The sequence below is a fragment of the Sminthopsis crassicaudata genome, chromosome 1 (assembly GCF_048593235.1).
Source record: "Sminthopsis crassicaudata isolate SCR6 chromosome 1, ASM4859323v1, whole genome shotgun sequence".
In the NCBI taxonomy this organism is placed as follows: domain Eukaryota; kingdom Metazoa; phylum Chordata; class Mammalia; order Dasyuromorphia; family Dasyuridae; genus Sminthopsis; species Sminthopsis crassicaudata.
Window position 1 is genome coordinate 229,918,005 of NC_133617.1, and position 12,072 is coordinate 229,930,076.

Sequence of the window (12,072 nt, forward strand, 5' to 3'; positions counted from 1 at the left end):
CTATTCACTGAAAACAGTAGTAGGTCCAGTATTACAGAATTATACAAAATCTCAGAATTGAAAGGGTAGTTAGGTGGCTCAGTAGATAGAGTGCCAGGCCTAGAGTCAGGAAGACTAATCTTCCCAAGTTAAAATCTGATCCCAGACACTTATTACCTATGTAAGGCAAACCACTTAATCCTGTTTACCTTGGTTTCCTCATCTATAAAATGAACTGGAGAAGGAAACAGCAAGCCACTCCAATATCCTTGCCAAGGAAAACCTCAAATGAGGTCATAGATAGTCAGACGTGACTGAAAAATAACTGAACAATGACAACATCCAGAACTGGAAAGGGTCCTTGGAGACCACTGAGCTCAACACAAATCCAAATGACTATTCTCTCTCTTTTGTTTACCTTTATCCAATGAGAAGTAACCTGACTCCAGAGGCAGCCTATTCTACTTTTGGATAGATTTAACTCTTAGGAAGATTTTCTTAAATCAAGATGATAAACCTTTAAGCACCTGAAGACAGGTGGCATTTCTTCTCTATTTCTTCATTTGCTTCAGTCAGCATCCATATATAATGGCTTCTAATTCTCTTAGAATCCATTGCTATAACCTCCTCCTTGGTGTCCCAAAATGTTTATTGACTTACTGACTGTGTTTATCTCAGGTCTCTCCCTACTCCATCTTCCACACAAATGCAAAAGTGATCTTCCTAAATTGCAGTTCAAATCCTGTCACTTCCTTACTCAGTAAATGTTATAGTAACTCCTTATTAATGTTATCATTTAATGATAATATCATAATATTATAAATACAGAATTATATTATTATTATATATATTAATATATTCTGTAAATAAATATAATGAATTATCTCACTAGAAGTATTTACATTTTGAGCCTGTGTGTTCAAATTTATTTATTTATAACATACACACATATTTATCAAAAGAGCTTAAGCAGAAACTACTCATCTGGTTCAACCATTTCATTTTGCATAATCTTGGATGTCACTTGACCTTTTTTCCAGTGGCTAATTTGTATCTAACAGATGATTTAGTAGAGTAGGGAGGTCAAGGTCATCCCAATAGTGAAAGAGGCAGAATTTGAATCCATTTCCTCCCATCTTCAAATCAAGTACTCTCTGTTACTTCTCCATTCTGTAAAATGTGTTAAATGTTAAAATGGTCTTGTCTTTGACCTACCAAGATCTGAATAGAAGAGAAACAGTTCCTTCTTGTGTAGGATTAGGGAGGATGTTTGATGTAGTATTCCCAAATAGCAAATACTAAAACTAGCTTTATCAAAATTGAAGGCTTCCCTCATCCTCAGTACTCCTAGATTCCATTGTTTTTATTTATTCATTCATTCATTCATTTATGTATTTATGCATACATATATGTACATATTCATTCATTCATTTGTTTATTTCTCTCTATTTTTCTTAGTGTGACAAAAATCACTATAGAGACTTTCAAATAAACTTCAGGTATAATTCTTATGTTGCTTATTTAACTTGATCTGACTCTTAATATTTAGTCTTTGCTGGGTTTTCCCTATTTATTTGACTCCTTATACACTTTTGGCTTGTTTAACCTTTAGACTTTCTTTTGTTAGTTCACCCTTACCTTATCGACCAGTTCCTCTTATTTATTCTAAGAGCATGGTTCTTTTCACAATCTGACACTCAACTAGTCTTGTGAACAGTGATCAAATCATTTCCTTGAACTTCAGTTTCCTTAAATATAAAGAGAGATTAACTCTTGTAGTACTAACTCAGGTTGTTATGAGAATTAAAAAAGGAAAGCACTTTATAAACCTTAAAGAATTATATAAATATAAGCGAATAGACTGATGGCTTCTTTTCTAATGGATATTGAAGACTTTACTCATCTCTTTTGCTCATTTTCTCCAGGAAGTGAATAATAGCTCATTTAAATATTATAACTTTCCAATCCATTTATATTTTTCATTTAAAAAATGTAAAGGTAAAATCAAGGTAGCTTACTTAAATCATTGAAAGTTTAATGAAATCTGTAAAGGACTAGAGTCAAAGAAAAAAGTCTCTATAGTGATTTTTGAGATTTGAATGTAATAATATTCTCTCCTATATGAACAAATCTTTTTTTTCCCCTGAGGCAATTGGGGGTAAGTGACTTGCTCAGGGTCATACAGCTAAAAAGTATTAAGTGTCTGAGACCAGATTTGAATTTAGGCTCTCCTTCAGGGTTGGTGCTATATCCACTACATCACCTAGCTGCCCCTATATGAATAAATCTTTTTTTTTTTTTTTTATTAATTTTATAATTATAAAATTATAAATTTTTTTTTGACAGTACATATGCATGAATAATTTTTTTTTTTTATAACATTATCCCTTATATTCATTTTTCCAAATTTTTCCCTCCTTCCCTCTACTTCTTCCCCTAGATGACAGGCAATCCCATACATATAACCTAGATACAATATATGTGTGTAAATCCAACTTTATATGAACAAATCTTAAAATAATCTTTTTTATTGAAAAGACAACTAGGCAATGCAATGAATAGAATGCTGGGTCTGGAGTCAGGAAGACATAAGTTCAAATATGGTCTCAAAAAATTCCTAATTGTACAACTTCGGACAAGTCATTAAACTTTTGCCTGCCTTGCTGTCCTCATCTGTAAAATAAATATTTTAAATATAATAAAAGTAGAAATACCTCCTAGTACTGTGAATAGAGTGATATAATATTTATAAAGTACTTTGCTAGCCTTAAAGTACTATGTAAGTGCTAGCTCTTATTATTAAATTAAAGAGAAATAGTTACTATTGTTTTAGAGACAACCTAATTATTTTTATTATTGACAAGGGAATTGTCTAAAATATGAGGTTTCAGGGTAGGTAGGTGGTACAGTAGATAGAGCACCAGCCCTGAGGTCAGGAGGACCTGAGTTCAAATGTAGTCTTAGACACTTAATACTTTTTAGCTGTGTGACCCTGGGCAAGTCACTTAACCCCAATTGCTTCAGCAAAAAATAAAATAAAATGTGAGGTTTCAGTAATATCTTATTTTTTTTTTAATCTCTTTTTGTGTAGAAACCTCATTTTCAAAGCAATACAGCTAAAAGTTTTGATATATATCACTTGTATCAATACCACAGCTATCCAAATTTTTTTTACCTTACTGATATTGGACCAAAAGGCAACTTGGCAGTTTCATTGATTTAATAAAATAAAAATCACAATGGACATATTCCATTGAAACTGTCTTCATAGAAACTATAATATAAAGCAGTGGTCATCAGAACTGTTTAAAACTGGCTAAGAAATAAGTAATGATCAGTAGAATAGACACAATAGTCAGTATCTATAGTGATCTAGATGATACATTGATAAATCCAAAGACTCCAGATTCTGGGATAAGAACTCACTATTTGACAAAAAATAGTATGACAGAAACTAGGCATTTATTAATATTGAACACTCTTTACCAAAACAAAGTCAAAATGGATTCATGATACTATAAGCAAATTAGGAAAACAAGGAATAGTCTATCTCAAATCTGCGGAGAAGCAAGGAATTTATGCCAAAGAAGAATTAGAGAACATCATGAAATGCAGATTATATTAAATTAAAAAGGTTTTGTACAAGCAGAACCAATGCATCCAAGATTAGAAGGGAAGCAGAAAACTGGGAAAAACTTTTTATATCCAAGGGTTCTGATAAAGGTCTCATTTCTAAAATATGCAGAAAATTGATTCAAATTCATAAGAATACAAGCCATTCTCCAGCTGATAAATGGCCAAAAGATATGAACAGATTATTTCAGATTAAGAAATTAAAGCTGTTTCTAGTCATATGAAAAATGCTCTAAATCACTATTGATTAAAGAAATGCAAATTAAGACAGTTCTAAGGTATTAATATCCATCTCTCACATTGGCTAAAATGACAGGAAAAGAAAATGATAAATATTGGAAGGGTTATGGAAAAACTAGGATGCTAGAGTTGTGAATTGATCCAACCATTCTAAAGAGCAATTTGAAACTATGCTCAAAGGGCTACCAAACTGTGTATACCCTTTGATACAGCAGTGTCTCTATTGAATCTGTATCCCAAAGAGATCATAAAAGAGAGAAAGGGACCCACATGTGCAAACATGTTTGTAGCGGCCTTTTATTATAGTGGCAAAGAATTGGAAATTTAGTACATGCATCAGTTGGGGAATGGTTGAATAAGAAATGATATATGAATTTTTTGGAACATTATTGTTCAGCAGAATCATCTCAGAGAGGCCTGGGAAGTGAAGTGAGTAGAAAGAACCAAGAGAACATTGTACACAGCAACAAGATTATGTGATGATCAGCTGTGATTGACTTGACTCTTTTCAAAAGTGAGATGATTCAGGCCAGTTCCAGAAGACTTGTGATGGAGACCATCTGTATCCAGAGAGAGGTCTATGGAGACTCAATATAGATCACAACACAGTATTTTCATCTTTTTGTTGATGTTTGCTTGCTTTTTTTCCCTTTCTCATTTTTTTTCCTTTTTGATCTGATTTTTTTTTTTTTTTGTGCATGACAAATGAGGAAAGAATTGCTCATGTTTAATCTATATTATATTACTTGCTGTCTAGGGGAATGTGGATGTGGGAAGGGAGGGAAAAAAAGTTGGATCACAAGGTTTTGCAAAGGTGAATGCTGAAAACTATTTTTGCATGTATTTTGAAAATAAAAAAGCTATTACTAAAATATTATTCTGAACTTAAGAAATAAAACAAGCATTTCTATAATGTAGTAGAATAGAAAAAGAAAGATGATTGTTAAACAAACAAAAAGTGAAAATACTATGCTTCAATTCACATTTAGTCTCCATAGTTCTCTCTCTGGATGCAGATGGAATTTTCCATACCAAGCCTATTAGAATTGTCTTAGATCATTGCATTGCTGAGAAGAGCTAAGTCTGTCATAGTTGATCATTGCACAATGTTGATGTTACTGTGTACAGTGTTCTCCAGGTACTATTCACTTCACTTAGCATCAGGTTTTTATGAAGTCCACTAACTCATAATTTTTTGTAGAATAATAATATTCCATTACATTCTTATAACACAACTTGTTTAACCATTCCCCAATTTATGGATATCTCTTCAATTTTCAGTTATTTACCACCACAAATGTTAAAAATATTGTTGTACATGTGAATCCTTTCCCCCTTTTTATTCTGTCTTAGGGACACAGAACTAGTAGTGGTACTGTTGGGTCAAAGGGTATGCAGTTTTATAGCTCTTTGGGCATAGTTCCAAGTTGCTTTCCAGAATGGTCAAATTAGTTCACAATTCCACCGCAATACATTAGTGTTCCAATTTTCTCACATCTTCTCCAACATTTATAATTTTCCTTTTCTGTCATATTAACTCATTCATGATATATTTTAGGATAACTTACTGATTTTAATGTGTGTGCATGTATACATGTATACACACATATTATCCTTTTACTTTAAATGATTCCAGTACACAATGTGTTGATAGATTTTTCTCCAAGCATAGATTGAGGCATGATATTTTGCACATAGATAATTTGTTTTGTTTGACTATATATGTTTGTAAAGGGGGCTGTGTTTTGCTTTTTTCTTGATTGGGATAGAGGTAGGAAACAGAGAAGATAGATTTTGTTGATTAAAAATATTAAATGAAATTGTAAAAATTATGCATTTCACAGATATGAAAGGGAATTGCTATATTTGTCATCTTTACTGTCTAACCATTTATGAAATGCTAATCCAGTGAAGATAGACTTTTGTCTATCTTGGCTTGAACTTGGGTAGTGGTTTTGTATATGAAGAGAAAGGGATGTGTGAGAGATTCATTCATTTGTGATTTATTAGATGACAACTCCTAGAGAGCTAGCTAAGTCATAAACAGGTTAAATGAACTAACTGCTTAGGGTTATGAAATATCAGAAGTAGGTGTTTGAATTAAGTTTTTTTGTGTGTGTGTCTAAGACCAGCAATCTATTTACATTTATATTGTCCCTTGAAAATATTGGGCAGCTAATATTGTTTTCACTCATTCTAAAAATGTTTCTCTGAAAAGTCCCAGACTAATCAGCAGGACCAGTTTAGAGAATGGAAGCCCACAGGTGAGGGAATCATAAAAATTTCTGAATCCATCAACATATTTCTCATTGATACCTTGTTTAGCACATAAGTGCTAAATAAATGCTTTGCTTGACTGAGGAAAATGATATAAGTATACAACTGATATCTTTTGTGGTAATTGGGGGTCATAGAGGTAGATTGCTTATCTCTATTAAAGAATTTTGCTTAAATGTTTCTAGGAGAACCCTAAGCAGCTTTTTAAAATTAATTTCTTTGCAGAAAAAGCATATCTAAGCTGTAATATTTTTCCTTTGCTGTCCCTTCCACCATTATGCTTAGAATTTCCTTTGCTGTTAATCTCTCTTTCTATCCATTCTTTAAGATATATTCAAATGAATTTCTCTTCTGTGAAATCTTTGCAAATTTTTATGTCTCAGGTGACACAGTGGATTAAGTGCCATACCTGAAGATAAAAAGACTCGTTTTCTTGAGTTCAAATATGACCTCAGATACATATTAGCTGTGTGACCCTGGATAAGTCACCAAACCCTGTTTGACTCAGTTTCTTCATTTGTAAAATTAACTGAAGAAGGAAGTGGCAAACCATTTCAGTATCTTTGCCACCAAATGGGGTCATGAAGAGTCAGACACAATTGAAAATGACAACCACTCCTTACTCCACATTAGAAATTCTCTCTCCCTCCCCTGAATTCTCACCATTTTTTGAATCACTTATGCATTTGTCACATTTAACCTTGAATTTATTGTCATATATAACTTTGTTATATGTATTTGCATCTCATCTTTTATGCTAGACTGCAAGCTTCTTGAGAGCAGTGATCAGATTTAACTACCCTTTATGTCTTTTTCAGTATCTAAAACAGTGCCTTGCACAAATAGGTGCTTGGTAAATGTCTCTGAGAGAATAAATCCCTACTGGAGCTAAATTATTTTCCAGTGTTTTGGGTTTTGCAGACTATTATGGGGATAGATAACACTCTTTTACTCAGTTGGAAGTTACCTAGAGTGCAAGCCAAGGTAAGCAGAAGAGGTCCAGCTGTTGGTCTTTCTGTTGCATTTGTGGTTGTGTTCCATTTCCTCAAGATTGGCTGGGTGATTTATGTTCTTCTCTTTGCTGCCTGGTGTAAGTGCTATAATAATATTGGTGCAAATACAAATCTGGCTGAGTTAAATTGCTGAATGTGGAAACCTGGCCACATTTATATGTTCTCAAATCTATAGCCTGACAGTGTCCCTCAAGGTGACAGTGTCTGCATAAGTAAATAAAATCAATTACTTTGCATAATTAAAATGGATGCTAATGACAACCAGGAGAATTATGTAGGTATGGATAGATCTTTTTAACTCATTTAATCTGCAGAATAACAATGTGGTCTAGCTCAGACCCAAAAGTGGGTCATGGGCCATTTCTCCATCCCAGCATCTCTGCAGTATTCACAAGTTGAAAGCAGCTATTTCTTGAAGATCAAAAAAACCCCATAATTTTTAATGGAAGCTTCTGGTTAATGGCAATTTCTTTTCTTTGATTCACTTTTTATGTTTATCCTTAGACCTTCATTTGAATTTAATTGTTTTCCTTTAATTATAAAACACTTAAAAAGAAATTTATGCAGTATAAATAGTACAGGCGATTAATGTAGTAGTATAGAAATAATTTGCCTGGTGGTCTTTTTCTCTTTGTAAGATTTATTCATTCATTTGCTTAATTTTCCATCAAGTACTTATTGATTGTTTTATATGTGTTTAGCACTAAGGAGGATTCTCCAAGAATTAAAAAGATATATCCATAACTGAAGGTGTCTTTATAGGATTGTAATTAATTGGGAAGAACCTTAAAGGCAACCTAGCCCAGCCCTACTCCTTTATTTTAAATGGAGGACATTGAAGTTCAGAAAGGTTAAGTATGTGTTCAAGGATATTTAGGTAGTAAGCAGCAGATCTGGAATTTGAACCAAGGCACAACTAATATAAATTAAAAATTCTGTTCATTATACTCCACTCTTTATTGAACCCTATATTTCAAAATATTTTATTTTAGAAAAGGAATGAGTATGTTTTTGCTTCAGGCTACACCCCCCTTTTAGAGTTCTAGGGTATACTATGGGGTTTGAAAATTTTGCTTCTCAAATGTCTTTAAGTATCTCTTCTCTCTCCATTTCCTTGTGCCCATATTACTGTTAGGCCCTGAAGGGGAGATTAGATTAATATTTTCTGACAACTTAATATCAATTAACTTTTTTTTTTTTTTTTTTTTTTTTTTTTTTTTGGGCTGAGGCAGTTGGGGTTAAGTGACTTGCCCAGGGTCACACAGCTAGGAACTCTTAAGTGTCTGAGACCAGATTTGAACTCTAGTCCTCCTGAATTCAGGGCTGGTGCTCTATCCACTGCGCCACCTAGCTGCCCCCAATATCAATTAACTTTTACAAAAGCATATTTACATTGAAATATAATAAGAATTAAAGTACAAACATTTCTCCTACCTAGCACCTCAGATGTATATTCTTTTTATTCTAGATTGGTCTTTGGGGAGAGTGTACTCACAGTTTGTTTCCTAGACAGTACTGTTTGTACCAAAGTTCATATCCATTGGGCATTGCTGCTAGGTGAATCCTTATCTCACCACAGGTAGTGGTGGGCTATTTTGAAATTCACTCCTTAATTGATGCTAGACAGGCTGTAAAACTCAGCATGGACTTAGACTCTTAGAATCTAGAAAACTGAGGCAGCTAGGTGGTGCAGTGGATAGAGCACCAGCCCTGAATTCAGGAGGACTAGAGTTCAAATGTGGTCTCAGAACTTAATACTTCCTAGCTGTGTGACCCTGGGCAAGTCACTTAACCCCAGCCTCAAAAAAAAAAAAAAAAAAAAAAAAAAAAAGAATCTAGAAAACTCTCAAAACTACTTTTGAAACTCATGAATCCATAGCCTTTAAATTAATTTCTTTCATCAAAAATGGAAGAACAAATGCTGAGACAAGTAAAGAATTAAAGTCTATTTTCTTGGGGCTTCTTTGCCTTGGAGACTAGAAAGCTCAAGGCTTCTTCTTGTATAGCATTGCCTTTCACTGGACAGCGTTAGTGAAGAAATCAAATCAAAAGAGAGCATTTTGGTTTCTAAACTCTTATATTCTTAAAAATTGTTGACGATCCCAAAGAGTTTTTGTTTATATTGATTATATCTATTGATATTTTCCATATTAGAAATTTAAATTGATAAATTATAAAAATATTTATTCATTTAAAAATAAATGCAGCAAACCCATTTCATGTTACATTTTAAAACCTACAATAATTTTTCATTAAACATAACTATTTTTCAAAATAAAAATTGGTGAGGAGAATGGCAAAATTTAACATATCTTAGCAAATCTCTTTAAATAGGTGAATAGCTGGATTCTCATATCTGTATTCTATCTGTTGAGATATTTATTTTGCCTAAATTAAGAAACTACAGCCTCATAGAGATATGTTGTTAGGAAAGAAGGAATATTTTAATAGATCAATAATGCCTTAATATTATTATGAAAATAGCTTTGGTCTCATAGATGCCCTGGAGGGGTTTTGGGAACCTCCAGAGATACTTTGAGAACCTATACTAAGAGAAAAAGGGAAAGGTAAATTCAGACCTTTCGAAGGCAGCCTTAGCCCTGGTTATAGAATTGTACCAATCAAAAAGGCTTCTCCTATACATGTGGTTAGCATATTGGAACTAGAATATCTATGCTGCTCTGATCTCTCCAAGGCACTTACATCATACATTATCATGACTTTTTCAGAAACAAGGTCTCTTCCCTCTTCCACATAGCAAGTAATGTCAGAATTATAGAAAAATAAACAGAAATGTTGCCATTAGGGATACCATTTCTCCCTTACCTCACAGTTAGGATTTGGTTGAAGAGTAATGAGATAGCTATGGGGCAGAAAAATAAAGAAAAGGCAATTGTGGTAGCAAGCATGTCCGACCAGCTTCTGAATTCGCTAATCTTACTCTGTAATTAAGTAGTTATAAATATATAGATTTTCCTTATAGTAATAAGACAGCCAGAATTGGGAGCAACATTGACCATAGAGACTTCCAACTTTTCCTGAGTCAACAAGGTTCAGAGTTTATTTAGAGTTTGTGTCTCTTCATCAAAAAACTAATTTTATGGGAAGCACATGATGAAGTTAAGTGGGTATTTTTGTCGGCTTATGGAGGGAGGAAGGGTGCAACTGTGAATTAAAACTCAAACAGTATCTTTCCTAAAACTCTTTAAGTTTCAAGCAATTGCTGAACTTTGGGAGTCTTCTGAAGAACTGAGAGCTTATGACTTCTTGGTAGATGGTTAATATGCATTTTTCTTTTATTAGCATGTACTATTTATGTACTGATTGATTTCATGATAACAATCTTTCATATGGTATCTAGGTACATTTGACTACTTTTAGGGAATCATGGTTCCATTGGCCCAAGATTATAAGACTGAAATCAGATAGGTGATAGAGTTTACTAGTGGGTAGGTCTACAGAGCAGAATTCTAACTGGATAAATTCAGACATTCCTTATAATGAACTGGTATCACTTTGTGGAAAGAGGCAGAACCAAAGGATAGAACATTTAATTGTAATTGTAGAGAGTTTGCACTAACTCAGTATTTTCACTCACAGGGTCCATGCAAATTATCAATATGAAAGTGGGAATCCCCAAGATCATGATCTGCAGGGCTAAAGGTTAATTGAGAGATCATCAACTCTATTTTGGTGATATGTATTTAATAAATTATGAATACTACTTATAATTTAGAAATTAAGGTATGTAATCATACTTTTTAGTAAATAATGTCTATGAAATATAGTAGAGGCCTAAAGCATGAAAAATGAAAATTCACTTTAGTTATTGTATTCTCTTCCTGTAAGCTCTGGTCCCATTTATCTGGGACTCATTATCTGGTTGGAGAGATAGGAATACATACATAAAGTCATTATGGAAACATAATTTTGAGTGGAAAGTGATTTTGTACCATAGAAGATTTGAATTCAGTACCTGATTAAGTACTAAAATGAATAGTACAGAAGGAAAACACAATAGGAACTTAGGGAAAGGTATATTTCTACCTCTACCATATCACTTGGATGCAGCTCTTTTTCACCACTCACAAAGCATGATTTATCTCTTATCTTAACTTTTTCAAAGGTCTTCTTATTGGTCTCTTTGCCTCAACGTTTTTCCTCTTCAATCTTAATTCCACCAAATAGTAGCATTTGTTACAATGATTTTCCTTTGTCACTTCATTACTTGATAAACCTCAGTGCCTTCCTATTGCCCCCAGGACAGAATAGAAACTAATATTTAAAATATAATATATGATAATGTAATATAAACAATATATTTACATATGTATGTAATATATAATATTTATGTATACCATTAAAATATAGAATATGTTATACAACATATACTATACAAAAGATAGTATGATATTATAATACTATAAATTATATATATAGTATATATATACATATATACTATAAAATACTATAAATAATACTATAAATACTATAAATAAATATAAATAATATACACATGTATGTAAATATTTAAAATATAAACCCATACTCATATTAAAGCAATTTTTAACCTTTGATTTTTATAATTTTGAATTCCAAATTCTCTTCCACCCTACCTTCCCTGACACAATATTGAGAAAAAGCAAGAAATTTGACAAGGGACATACATAAAGTTTAAAACACTTATTTTTTGGTCATGTTATGAAAGAAAACAGACAAAAAAATTCAAGAAAAATAAAGAAAGTTAAAAAAACAAAAAGATAGTATGCTTGAATCTGCATTCAGATTCCATGCATTCTCTGGAGAATAGAAGTTTTCATTAATGGTCTTTCAGAATTGTTTTGGATCTTTATATTGTTGAGAATAAGTAACAGATTATAAACTTCTTGAATTTTGAGATATTTTCATATTTGTCTTTGTATTCTCAGAA